General features: G+C 38.7%; 1 protein-coding gene across 1 annotated transcript in view; it reads right to left on the reverse strand.

Moving 5' to 3' along the window:
- Window positions 1-12,802, reverse strand: part of TENM2 (teneurin transmembrane protein 2) — a 970,061-nt gene that overhangs the window by 89,102 nt on the left and 868,157 nt on the right. The gene's annotated exons all lie outside the window — the stretch shown is intronic.

A 12,802-nucleotide genomic window follows, 5' to 3' on the forward strand; every position in this document is an offset into this window, starting at 1 on the left:
ACAGTTTGCCATATTCTCCAGATCATAACCTAATATAGATTATAAAATACAGGTAATTTTTGATTTACAACAGTTCTCTTAGTGACCATAAGAAGTTATAACGGCACTGAAAAAAGTAACTTATGACAAGTCCTTCGGGAGATAGGGCGGTATACAAATATGAATAATAAATAAATAAATAAATAAATAAATTTTTCTCATTTATGACCACTGTAGTATCCTCATGGTCACATTATTTATATTCAGATCGGGGTGGGTTCTACTTACCTTTACTATCGGTTCACAATGGGAGTGTGTGTGCCTTTGCACATGCGCAGATCATCAATTATGATGTCTGGCCGGGTGGCAGAGCCTTCCACCGCTTTTATTACCCGTTCATAAGAACTAGACAGAACCGGGAGCAACCCACCACTGATTCAGATGCTTGACAACTGACTCACATTTATGATGGTTGCAGTGTCCTGGAGTCATGTGATCCCCTTTTGCGATTTTTTGATAAGAAAAGTCAATGGGGAAGCCAGATTCACTTAACAACTGCGTTACTAACTTAACAACTGCATGATTGACTTAACAATTGTGGCAAGAAAGGTCATAAAATCATTTAACAAATGCCTCACTTAATCCAGAAATTTTGAGTTGTGGTTGTAAGTCGAGGGCTACCCATATAACCAAAATTAATATAGGCCTAATATAGAGCAGGCTCTGCCAGCTGGCCTGGACCCCAATAGAGATGTCATTTCTGGAGGCGGCTGTTGGATTAGGAAAGATCTCACTTCTCCCTGTGTACTTTGTATTCCCTTCCTCCCCATTTTTTAACAGTATTTATTACTGGGCTTTTTTTATTAGTTTAATGTGTAGCAATTTTAATAAGCCACGCAGAGTCATTTCTGGAGAAGATGGGTGGCACATAAATTTAATAAATAAAGAAATAATAAATAAGGAAATAAATAAAATTGTAAATCTTAAAAAAAAGCAAAAATAATTATAGATGCCACCAAACTAACATACCTATGACCAACATTTTGGGACTAATGTTAACTTCAACTCATTTAATTTACAGTGTTCCTACAGGTGTTAGGCACAAAAGACCTTTTAAAATGTATAGGGGAAAAATTGAGTGGACAAGATTTTCTGTCCAATTTCTTTTAGCAGAAGCAGAATTTCTCCAACAATATCTTAAGCAAAGAAGTTTCCATTAGTGGCAACAATAGCATTGCTACTAAGAAAGCACAATGCATAAAAGCCAGAAAGGTTGCAATCTGCTGGAGAGAGTACAGTGAAATACAAGATTTTTGCACACGCTCCATTCTTGCTATATTCCACTCTCTGAAACGTTTTATAATGCAAATTGCCCTTTCCTCAAATTGAATGACAACTGTTAAGGGAAAAAAAAATGCAGAAATTTTGCTTGGTATTCTTTTATAGTTCATGGGAAAACAGTAATGGAGTATATACCCAATGGAAAAGGAAGTCCACTTTCTACCTAAGTGCTTTGGAGACTAAAGCATCTATCTGTAGCTAATTGCTGCTCTTGCTGGCTTGAGTAAAAGGTAAGAAATGATATAAATAAGAGTTCTGAAGAGAATGTGGAATATCATCTCTTGAATCATGTCAGACGATGTTGGGAAGGTTAGATTCTATTCCTCCTTTCCCTGGTAAATCAACTACAGAAAATCAATCTGTCAAATTTCCTAGGAGAACTGGAAAATCTCTGGAAAACAGTTTCTAATCATTCCCCACTTAGTATTGCATTAGGTAAGATGCCCCACTTTTGGCAAAATTGAAGCAACAGGATTTGATTTTTATTTTCTTCTACTGCTCTGATGTGACGTTAAGGACACTTGTTATACAACGGTAATGATAAAAGGTGCCAAAGACTGACATATTCTGTAAAAATATGGTGTTATGCTAATGAAACATGGTTAAGGTAGCACATTTATATATCTAGAAATCTCCACTACAATAATTCAGGAGCCCGATTAGTGGTGATATTTTACCTCACCAAAAAATCTTTCCCAGCTTCTCACTAGCTGGAATGTCAAGGCAAAATAATATCTCTTTAAACAAACAAACAAACAAAAAACCCTTTACAGAGAAGCTATCTCTGTAGATTTATCCCTATCTATTTGTTTTCAGAGTTTTGGCTTTAAGATTTAATTAATAAATTAAATATCCTCTTAATGGTTTTAAAGTTAGTTTGGGATTTCTTTGGGAAGACAATAATGCAGTAAAACTATAGGCATATAAATATTTTAAATAGTCTAGTGAAAGGAGCAGAAATAGAAATATGGTACATCTTTAGTTCCTAGAGAATAACAAGAGTCATTGGATCATAATTTTAGTTCTTTTCCTAAAATCTTATTTGGATTACTTATATATTACTTCAGACAATTTATTTTATTTATTTATTATTTAGATTTTTATACCGCCCTTCTCCCGAAGGACTCAGGGCGGTTCACAGCCAGATAAAATAACAAGAGTCATTGGATCATAATTTTAGTTCTTTTCCTAAAATCTTATTTGGATTACTTATATATTACTTCAGACAATTTATTTTATTTATTTATTATTTAGATTTTTATACCGCCCTTCTCCCGAAGGACTCAGGGCGGTTCACAGCCAGATAAAATAAACAATAATATTACAATATAAATACTATTAAAATACAATTAAAAAACTTATTCAATTGGCCAAGATTAAAAAATTTAGAATAATAAAACCCATATAAAATTAAAAACCATATAAATCTAAAATCCTATGCCAGTCCTGCGCAAGTGAACAAATAGGTCTTCAGCTCGCGGCGAAAGGTGCGAAGGTCAGGCAGTTGGCGGAGTCCTGTGGGGAGGTCATTCCAGAGGGTAGGGGCCCCCACAGAGAAGGCCCGTCCCCTGGGGGTCGCCAGCCGACATTGCCTGGCCGATGGCACCCTGAGGAGTCCCTCTCTGTGAGAGCGCACGGGTCGGTGGGAGGCATTCGGTAGCAGTAGGCGGTCCCGTAGATAACCTGGCCCGTAGATAACCAGTTTATAAATTTGATTTATAAACTGAAATATTGAATGATAAAATGGTATTCTGGAGTATGATTTGAGACAAATTTGGCAGAATGCTTTGTTATTTTTCTCCTATCACTATTCCAAATATAAAGTTTACCCCATATATATGAAGATGATGAGTGAGACCTCATCGAAATGTCGCCAAGATACTCTCAACCTTACACGGGAAAAGATCCGAATATGCCAAGACCTATATATATATATATGTGTGTGTGTGTGTGTGTGTGTGTGTATACATACACACACACACATACATATATATACATATATATATACACATATATACACATATATACATACATATCTATACCCATGAAAACCTACGAAAACATATATATGTTTATTAATGCTGGGAAGGATCATAATTGAATCAAATAAAAATAGGGCTAAGTAATAGATTGAGGCTTATATATTTGTAGATAAGCCCAAGTCATGCAAGTAGTTCAGTCATTACTTCTAATAGTAGAAATTGAGAAAAAGAATACTTAAAAATAACTTCAAACCTCTGATGTGTCAGTAAATCTTGTTTCCAAATACTTTTAACTCACTAAATAAAGTCTATGATGTTTTAATTGCATGCGCCATCTTATGAAATTTATAGATTTTAATCACGTGTAAAATTTGTCATATAATTATAAATAAACTAGCCTTAATCTCCATCAAATACACGTAACAATTATTTACTGAGAACTTGATTAAAAGGGGATTAAACTTTAAAAGGATTCTGCATAGAGTAAATTAATGGATTTCAAACATTTTTAAAAATAATTATACCCACACCTTTGAATGAATCTTTAATAAAGAGCTAGCATCTGGAAAACCTTTTTTTTAATTAGGAAAATTCTTTGGTAAAAAAATATTTTAGAAAAGCTTTCCCTTTAAATACATGCATGCACATTGTGTATGCATATCTATGTATAAAAATCAGTAAGTTATGAAACAATTTACTGATGTCTTAAGACAGGGGTCTCCAACCTTGGCAACTTTAAGACTTGTGGACTTCAACTCCCAGAATTCCTCAGCAAAGCAAAGCTGGCTAAGGAATTCTGGGAGTTGAAGTCCACAAGTCTTTAAAAATTGCCAAGGTTGGACACCCCTGTTCTAAGATAAGAAAAATAAACATTACATATTTGACAATGAAGAACTTTTTTCCTAGTCATACAAGAATTTTATTGATTGGTATTTTATTTTTAAGCAGAAAATAAAGACACTCTGTAGAATGGATTAGGGATTCTATTTGGTCTGGTTTTTTTCCTATGATTATGATCCAAACCTATCATAATTCCATGGAGAGCAGTGGCTCACATGGTTAGGATGCTGTGATGGAGATTAGCAATCCTGCATTTGAGAACCCAGTAGTGCTGCATGGTGGGATAAGCTCCCACCATTCACTTGAGCTCCTGGGGACATGAAAAGAGCCTGGGCAACAATAATGTCACTGGGTAAATCTTTCAACCTGGAAGTGCCTTACAACAGTGCCTCTGATACAAACAGGGGGATCATAATTCCAAACATACTATGATAGAATAAATGTTTTAAAAATTAATCAATTCCCGCATTAATTTAGCCCTAGCATTATATCCAAAATGTTTCATCTAGTTGGTCATTTTTCCTCAGACTTCCTTAGAATTTTTCTTCCTGTAAGATTATAGTGGTTGACCATAAAAACATAATGGACCACAAATACAGAAATCAGTATGCTTTAAGGGAAGAATGAAAACATAGTAAACAGTTCTTTAATTCCAAAAATGTTTTCTCTTAAAAGTGTAATAACATCAGTGTTTTCACATCATATAATTGCAAACAGCCATAGAATTATGGAGAATTTGTGGTCAAGGATATCCTATTGTACAGCTATTTAAAAAGTTTTTAACTCAGAGGAAGATTTGTAAATATGTTATCACAGCATTTGCCTGGATCAAGGAACAAGGAGAAGTTCAACCAAAAACTGTCTACTATTGACTTCACCCCATTTCTAAGAGGTCTGTAAGGGGCATGCATAAGAGCACAAGCGTGCCTTCCGTTCCTGTCCTATTGTTTCCTTTTGTTATATCCAATTAATATAGTTATTACATACTCGTACTTATATATATGCTTATATATTGTATAGTTATTTCATGCTTATGCTTACATATATTGAGTGACAAAATAAAATAATAAATAAATAAAGAAACAAATAAATAAATAAATAAATAAATAGTTTAAAGATTGAGTGTTGAGTTGCAAAAACTCTAATTCAGCACTGACGGGGTGTCAAAGAAAGTTAACAGTAATGGAGAAGTAAGAATTCTGCTATAAGAAGTTGGAAGATTCCTATGACCCCATTTCTGAAGCAATATCATTAGATTTAGAATGAACTGATTCAATAGGAGTCAAAAATAATATTTTGCACAGGAAAAAGAATTGAAACTTTTTTTAAAAAAACCTCTTTGTTTATTTAAACGTTTCCTGTGTGACCTGTTATCCTTTAGGCCTATCATGTCCTGTCCTGTCCTTTCCTACCCTACCCTACCCTATCCTTTAAGAATACTTTATAATGTATTATAAAAAGGGCCTGTACTTTTTAAATGTACAATAATTGATTCCTTTCACACTAACTGCTACACTAAAGTAGCTCAAACAAATTTGTGGATATAACTGAAAATGAGCTTCCAAGAAAAGAAGTTCAAAAATTGTAAAGTAGCAACTGAGAACACAACATGGACTTTTCTTGCAATTTCTTAATTTTTAGCGTAGCAGAATTGTTCTTTTTCATGACTGGTATTTGGTTGGTGATTCTGACAGAAATTCCTCATGTAATCTTTCATAAAAGACTTTATATATATATATATATATATATATATATATATATATAGGTCTTTGGTTGTTCGGGTTTTCTCCCGTGTAAAATTGGAAGTGTCTTGGCGACGTTTCGACGAAGTCTCATTCGTCATCTTCAGGCTTCAACCGTGCTTCTGGGAGCAATGTGTGATGCAGCTGTTTCTTCCTTTTAACTGCTAGTGGGGTTTGAACTGATTGGGTGGGAGCTTGGCTGTGCTCTGATTGGATGGGGTTTTCTGTGCTCTGATTGGCTGGGGTGTGTCCTGTGTTGGTGGGGGCTTGGTTGTGCTCAGTCTAATCTGTGCTGCAGGGGATTTGAGCTGGTGAGCTGCACTGCTGCTGTTTGGCTTCGTGTTGGTGGTGTGCTACATCTTCGTAGTGGGTGTCAGTCTGCTGCATGTATGGATTGGAGGGGTTTGAAGTGGCTAATGTTGCAGCTGCGGTCTGGCTTCTGGTCCTTGGTCGTGCTTCCTGATCAGTGTGGGTTTGGGTGTGCTTTCTGGGTGGATGTGTGGTGGTGACATCCTGTGTGGACCTCGTGAGTGTGGGTCTGGTGTCATTCCTCGTGTTAGGGACACGTTTGTCAATAAGGCAGGTTTCCAAATGGCTGGTAGGCGGGAGGTATCATCTCGTTTGTTCATGCTGTGTGGGCGTTTTTCTATCACGATGGCTTCTCTGATTATTCTGTTGTTAAAGTGTTCAGTTTTGGCGATAGTTCTGGTCTTTTTAAAGTCAATATCGTGTCCTGTGACTTTAAAGTGTTGGACCAGGGAAGAAGTTAGTTCCTCTTTTTGAATGAGTTCTTGTGTTCTTCAATCGTGCACTTATTCTTCTGTTGGTTTGTCCAATGTATGTGGTGGGGCAGGCGGTGCATGGGATTTCATATACTCCTTGATTTTCTAACTCAATTTTGTCTTTGGGGTTTCTTAGGATGGTGGATATTTTTGGTTTGTGCAGAATGCTGTCTTGATGTTATGTTTGTGGAGGATCTTGCTGATTCTGTCTGTGGTGCCTTTTATATATGGGAGGAGGGCTGTGCCATTTTCTTGCTCTCTGTCTTGGGTTTTAGTGGGGGTTCTTTTGGATTAGTTTGGTAATCTTATTTCTCTGGAATCCATTGGATGTTAGTACGTTTGTGAGAGTGTGTAGTTCGGTTTTAGGTGTTGTTCGTCAGCTAAGCATTTTGTTCTAGAGATGAGTGTCTTGGCTCTGAGTTGATCTGTGCTGGGTGGTGGTGTGAGAGTGCATGCAGATAGCGGTTTGTGTGTGTTTTCTTCTGGTAGATGGTGTGTCCTAGGGAGCCATTGGGTTTCTTGTAGACTAAGACATCTAGGAAGGAAGTTGGTTGTTAACTTCTGTTTCCATGGTGAACTGTATTTTGGGGTGTAGGCTATTGAGGTGTGTGAGGAAGTTTTCAAGTTTTCTTTCCCGTGTGGCCAGATTATGAAGGTGTCGTCTACGTATCTGAGCCAGAGTTTGGGTTTGTGATCAGATTTTTCTAGTGCTTGGGTTTCAAAGTGTTCCATGTAGAGGTTGGCAATGACAGGTGAGAGGGTGATCCCATGGGTGCGCCTTCTATTTGTTTGTATTTTTGTCCGTTATAGATGAAGTATGTGTTGGATAGGCAGTGGTTGGTCAGATCTAGTATGTGCTTGGGGGTTATATTTGTTTTGGATAGCTGTCAAGGCTTCTTTGATTGGCACTTGGGTGAAGAGGATATGACATCAAAGCTCACGAGTAGGTCGCTGGGCTGTAAGTTTTGTTTCTTTATGATCTCTATGAACTGGAATGAGTTTTTACGTGTGAGTGATGGATTCTGCATAGGGCTGTAGTTGTTTGGCGAGAAATTTGGCTAGGTTTTGTAGAGGTGAGCCTATGGAGCTGACTATGGGTCTGAGTGGGGGTTCCTTCTTTGTGTATCTTGGGAGGCCGTAGAGCTTAGGGCATCTGGATGATTTCTCTCTGGGAATGATTCTTTGTTGGATTTCTTCGCTGATGGGGAGGCTTTTATTTTGGATCTAGTGGTTTTCTAGGTAGGTGGTGGGGTCTGTTTTGGGGCTTGTATGCAGGGTCTTGGAGTAGGTTGGTTAATTTGGTTTGGTAGTCAGATGTGTTCATAACCACCGTGGCGTTGCCCTTGTCTGCTGGTAGGATTATTATGCTGGTATCTTTTCAGGTTAAGTAGTGCTGTCTGTTCCTCTTTGGGTAAGTTGCTTTTGGGTGGCTTGCTGCTGCAGAGGATGTTGGTGATTTCGAGTCTGATTTTGTTAGCGTCATCGGGGTTGATTTTGGTCAGGCTGGTTTCAACTCCGCATATAATGGTCTCAGTGGGGATGTATTTGGGAGTGACTGCAAAGTTGAATCCTTTGGAAAGGACATCGGTTTCAGCTTTGGTGAGGATCCTATCTGAGATGTTATGCACTGTTCGTTTCATGTGTTGCTGTGAGGGTGGAGGGGTTTGTTTCTGGCGTTCTTGTAGTCTTCGGAGTTTGTTGGTGTGCGTGTCTGTCTTGAGGGTGGTCTGTGTTTCGGCTCTCCAGACGGCAAGTTGTTTGGATTTGTCCCAAAGTGCCGGGTGCATCTTGTTGCTGAGTTTGAGGTGAAGTGTGAGGAGATCTTTGTTGATTTGATCTAGGATCTTCGTCGAAACGTCGCCAAGACACTTCCAATTTTACACGGGAGAAAACCCGAACAACCAAAGACCTATATACAAACACCCGTGAAAACCTCAGAAAACAAATATTGCACCTCTACGGGGAGGAAATCCACCATCTGACCAGGACCTATGAAAAACTAGAAGTCCAAAGAGCTTCCATTTTATGTGACCTCGCATTCCTCTGAAACTGCCGATGAAAATTTAATCCCCAAATGCTTCCAATTGAAATTCCACTCCAACTCTGCAGCCACCAAACGCATCCTAAAAAGAACAGAATTGGCCTTAATCAGAAATGAACTTCACACAAAAGATTCCTCCTAGATCAAATCAACAAAGATCTCCTCACACTTCACCTCAAACTCAGCAACAAGATGCACCCGGCACTTTGGGACAAATCCAAAACAACTTGCCGTCTGGAGGCGAAACACAGACCACCCTCAAGACAGACACACACCAACAAACTCCGAAGACTACAAGAACGCCAGAAACAAACCCTCCACCCTCACAGCAACACATGAAACAAACAGTGCATAACATCTCAGATAGGATCCTCACCAAAGCTGAAACCGATGTCCTTTCCAAAGGATTCAACTTTGCAGTCACTCCCAAATACATCCCCACTGAGACCATTATATGCGGAGTTGAAACCAGCCTGACCAAAATCAACCCCGATGACGCTAACAAAATCAGACTCGAAATCACCAACATCCTCTGCAGCAGCAAGCCACCCAAAAGCAACTTACCCAAAGAGGAACAGACAGCACTACTTAACCTGAAAAAAGATACCAGCATAATAATCCTACCAGCAGACAAGGGCAACGCCACGGTGGTTATGAACACATCTGACTACCAAACCAAATTAACCAACCTACTCCAAGACCCTGCATACAAGCCCCTAAAACAGACCCCACCACCTACCTAGAAAAACCACTAGATCCAAAATAAAAGCCTCCCCATCAGCGAAGAAATCCAACAAAGAATCATTCCCAGAGAAATCATCCAGATGCCCTAAGCTCTCGGCCTCCCAAGATACACAAAGAAGGAACCCCACTCAGACCCATAGTCAGCTCCATAGGCTCACCTCTACAAAACCTAGCCAAATTTCTGCCAAACAACTACAGCCCTATGCAGAATCCATCGCCTCACGTAAAAACTCATTCCAGTTCATAGAGATCATAAAGAAACAAAACTTACAGCCCAGCGACCTACTCGTGAGCTTTGATGTCATATCCTCTTCACCCAAGTGCCAATCAAAGAAGCCTTGACAGCTATCCAAAACAAATATAACCCCCAAGCACATACTAGATCTGACCAACCACTGCCTATCAACACATACTTCATCTATAACGGACAAAATACAAACAAATAGAAGGCGCACCCATGGGATCACCCTCTCACCTGTCATTGCCAACCTCTACATGGAACACTTTGAAACCCAAGCACTAGAAAAATCTGATCACAAACCCAAACTCTGGCTCAGATACGTAGACGACACCTTCATAATCTGGCCACACGGAAAGAAAAACTTGAAAACTTCCTCACACACCTCAATAGCCTACACCCCAAAATACAGTTCACCATGGAAACAGAAGTTAACAACCAACTTCCTTCCTAGATGTCTTAGTCTACAAGAAACCCAATGGCTCCCTAGGACACACCATCTACCAGAAGAAAACACACACAAACCGCTATCTGCATGCACTCTCACACCACCACCCAGCACAGATCAACTCCGTAGCCAAGACACTCATCTCTAGAACAAAATGCTTAGCTGATGAACAACACCTAAAACCGAACTACACACTCTCACAAACGTACTAACATCCAATGGATTCCAGAGAAATAAGATTACCAAACTAATCCAAAAGAACCCCCACTAAAACCCAAGACAGAGAGCAAGAAAATGGCACAGCCCTCCTCCCATATATAAAAGGCACCACAGACAGAATCAGCAAGATCCTCCACAAACATAACATCAAGACAGCATTCTGCACAAACCAAAAATATCCACCATCCTAAGAAACCCCAAAGACAAAATTGAGTTAGAAAATCAAGGAGTATATGAAATCCCATGCACCGCCTGCCCCACCACATACATTGGACAAACCAACAGAAGAATAAGTGCACGCATTGAAGAACACAAGAACTCATTCAAAAGAGGAACCAACTTCTTCCTGGTCCAACACTTTAAAGTCACAGGACACGATATTGACTTTAAAAAGACCAGAACTATCGCCAAAACTGAACACTTTAACAACAGAATAATCAGAGAAGCCATCGAGATAAACGCCCACACAGCATGAACAAACGAGATGATACCTCCGCCTACCAGCCATTTGGAAACCTGCCCTTATTGACAAACGTGTCCCTAACACGAGGAATGACACCAGACCCACACTCACGAGGTCCACACAGGATGTCACCACCACACATCCACCCAGAAAGCACACCCAAACCCACACTGATCAGGAAGCACGACCAAGGACCAGAAGCCAGACCGCAGCTGCAACATTAGCCACTTCAAACCCCTCCAATCCATACATGCAGCAGACTGACACCCACTACGAAGATGTAGCACGACCACGAAGCCAAACAGCAGCAGTGCAGCTCACCAGCTCAAATCCCCCTGCAGCACAGATTAGACTGAGCACAACCAAGCCCCCACCAACACAGGACACACCCCCAGCCAATCAGAGCACAGAAAAAACCCCATCCAATCAGAGCACAGCCAAGCTCCCACCCAATCAGTTCAAACCCCCACTAGCAGTTAAAAGGAAGAAACAGCTGCGATCACACATTGCTCCCAGAAGCACGAAGCTGAAGCCTGAAGATGACGAATGAGACTTCGAAACGTCGCCAAGACACTTCCAATTTTACACGGAGAAAACCCGAACAACCAAAGACCTATATACAAACACCGTGAAAACCTCAGAAAACAAATATATATATATATATATATATATATATATATATATATATATATATATATATATATATATATATATATATATATATATATGAATTTAAATGGAAGTGTGCATGCCATTTCATTCTGTTTATGAGAAATCAGGAAAAAAAAAACATTCTCAGTGCTTTCTTCATTTCGTATCTCTGTCGTTTGCTTAGAGGCATTGCACCTATTTTTAGAATATATCCACAATGCAAAAATATTATTAAAAAAAAGCACTGAATGGATTCCTACTATACAAATGAACTTTATCTCACAGTATTTGTGAATAAAATCAATCTTGTCCTTCAGATGTTTTGGACAATTTCTACCATCATCAATGATGATATCCATAAAAAGCCAGAATGTAGTAAAAATACATTGTTAAAGCTCACAATGGTACAGTATTTAAAATATTTTTTTTGCCAGCTTCACTTGTTTGCATCTTTCTTTTTCTGTTTTTACAGTGATTGATTGATTGTGTGCCATCAACTCTGTGTCAACTTTTAGCAACCATATAGACTTCAGAATGCTTCATTACTTGATATTATCTATCCATGCTATTTCCTTGGTAAAATATAGGAGTCATTTATAATTTCTTTCCTTGCACCGTATGAAATGATACTTTACCATCATCATTAAAGTGGTTGTCTGCCTCCAGCATTTTTCTAATTTGTTTCTGTCTGATATAGCTACTAGTTGCTTTTTCTGGGGATTTGCAATGATTTCCATGCCTAGGAATATATAGTTTTGGCTTACTTACATTCTTGGTGTTCTTGCTTAACTTGTTTTGGTATGTGTGTGATCAACTAGGGTTGCCTATGTATTGCCACCTTGTCAGGTGAATTTTATAATTCAGGTTATTTAGCTTTCTCTAAAACAACATACCAAAATATTATTTACTTTTGTTTACTTCTCAGCAAATCTCAAAAACACAACAATTCACTTCTAACTCACCCCACAATTATTTGCAGAAAGTTTAACTATATTACAGCTGATTAGGAAAAAAAGGCACTTCAGTTTTCCAGTGCTGTTGATATCATGTCAATCCAATCATCTGGTTCTATTTTCACTCTAATGCTGAACCCCCACATGAACGGGTCCCTAGGGTCAACATGCCAAAGAATGCCTGAAACACTCAAATAAACAACTTGTGACAATAAGCTTTAAATGTTGAAAGGTTGTTGGTTGACTGTTAAATTATTAATAAAAAATGAGTTGTTCAAATATTATTCAATATATCTGGAGCTAAATCCTTGGAAACAGTGTATGATGGATAAAAATGCATGTGGAAGGAAAACACACACACACATATATAGATTGAAAA

Source organism: Ahaetulla prasina, chromosome 2, assembly GCF_028640845.1.
Source record: "Ahaetulla prasina isolate Xishuangbanna chromosome 2, ASM2864084v1, whole genome shotgun sequence".
Taxonomy (NCBI): domain Eukaryota; kingdom Metazoa; phylum Chordata; class Lepidosauria; order Squamata; family Colubridae; genus Ahaetulla; species Ahaetulla prasina.